This window comes from Pan paniscus, chromosome 2, assembly GCF_029289425.2.
Source record: "Pan paniscus chromosome 2, NHGRI_mPanPan1-v2.0_pri, whole genome shotgun sequence".
NCBI classification, from domain to species: Eukaryota; Metazoa; Chordata; class Mammalia; order Primates; family Hominidae; genus Pan; species Pan paniscus.
Genome location: NC_085926.1, coordinates 178066924 through 178069053, shown reverse-complemented (window position 1 = coordinate 178069053; position 2130 = coordinate 178066924).

Below are 2130 nucleotides of genomic sequence, written 5' to 3'. Positions count from 1 at the left end.
GCAGACTCATAGAGGTACTGCCTTGATTGTCTTGGATAAAATCCTGAAGAATTCTCTGGATTACCAGGCAGATACTCTTGTTTTCTTTCCTTACTTCCTCCCCCAAAAGACAGAGGCTCTCTCTGTGCTGAGCTGCCTGGAGCTGGGGGAGGGGTGACACAAGCACCCCTGTGGCCACCACCACTGGGACTATGCTGGGTCAGAGCTAAACTCAGCACAATGGGCCTTGCCTGAGGAACACAGTAACTGCCTGGCTAGTGCCTACATTTACTCAAAACTCTAGGGTTCTACCATCTGCAGGTGGTGAAGCCAGCCAAGCTTGTGTCCTTCTCTTCAGGGAAGCATGTCCAGAGAAATAGTCTGGGAGCCAGGGCATGGAGTTAGAAACTTTACAAATTTACCTGGTGCTCTATTCTACTATGGCTGACCTGGCATGCAAGCTGCAAGACAAAGTCCCTCCCACTCTTCCTTCCCCTTTTGTTAAGCAGAAGGATTCTGTCCCCATAGTCACCACCGTCCCAGGCCCACAACATTTACTGCCTATTGCCAATGTTCATTCAAGGCCCAAGTTCTGTCTCTACGGTCAGCTTGTGGTGAATCATGCTTCCAGGCCTGTTACACTGTCTTCAGGGCAGTGGGGTCCCCTCTGGTCCAAGGCAGGTTCAGAAATGCTGTTCAAGAGCCACGGCCTGGAATTGGGGACCCCAGAAGCCCCTTTGGTCCTCTACCTCACTGTGGTTGAGCTGGTACCTAAGCTGCAAGACAAAGTCCTCTTTACTCTTCCCTCTCCTCTCCTCAAGTGGAGAGAAGTCTTTCCTGAAGATGAAAGCTGCACTGCCCGGGGTTGGCGGGCAGTGACATAAACACTCCCTTGGCTGCTCTGTTTGGTGTCTCAGTGGGCCATGTGCCCCCCCAACCCAGGTCCACTGGCTTTGAGCCCAGTACAGCACCAGGACTTGCTCAGGAATTGCAGTTCTTGTGGCCTAGATTGCCTTTCAAGTTTATTTAGGACTCCAGAGCGCTTTGGCCCACAGTGGAAAGGCTTTACAGAACTTGGGTTCTGACTGCTGGGGTAGGCAATTTCCTCTAGCTAGGGCTGGTCTAAAAGCACCCTCTGTGGTGGCTGGTTGCGTTCTGCCCAGTGTTGCTTTCTGCAATGACAGGGCAGCACTGAGTTCCTACGCGAAGTCCTACAATCTATGTTTTCCCTCTGCGAAGCACAAAGATTCTCCCCCACAGCACGTGGCTGCTTCCAGGGGATGGAGAAGGCAATTCAAGACTGTCTTCCCTACCCTCTTCAGTGCTTTTTTCAGGGATATGAACTTAAAACCAGGTACTATGATAACTCACCTCATTTTTGGTTCTTGGGAAGGTGCTTTTTTGTGTGGATAATTGGTCAATTTGGTGGATAGCTGTTCAATTTGGTTCAGTCATTCTCTGAGGGGAGGACTATTGGAAGTGGCTTCTGTTTGGCCATCTTTTTCCACCCTCCCAGTGATTCAAGTGAATCAATTTGAAGAAAATATTAAGTAAATAATAGGTCATGGTTGTAGGATAAACACACCTGATGGCAATAACTTAAGCATACCCTTAGAATGACCCTGTATGGCAGATGCACCTAAATGTGTGTTCTGAGCTAGGGAATATGGGAGTGGACAACCCAGAGATTCATTTCTTGTCTATGAGGAACATTTGAGCCCCCAGCTTGTCCCATGGAACATGGGCCATACAGAGGATTGATGCCCTGAGTTTTGGGTTAAATGAAGATTGCCAGGTGGAAGTCATTAGGAGGAAAGTGTCAAGTGGAAATACATTATAAACTTCATGCTGTTTGCAGGTGGTTGCAGTTTTTCTCTCCAGCCCATTACCATTGGGCCTTGCAGTTATTTTGTCTATTCCATCACCACTGCACTGTATGAAAGGCGGATACATTGTCCAGCCTGCCATCACTGTACTGTATGCAAAGTTGTTCTCCTGTCTAGTCCACTGCCGCTGGACTCTCTCCCCCGTACATAAGTCCCTAATAAAACTACATGTCTCATTTGCTGGCTTTGGGTCTCTTCTTTAGCATCTTGAACCAGGAGCCTTCCCTATTGAGGTTAATAGAGATTCGGCACAACAACATGGTTC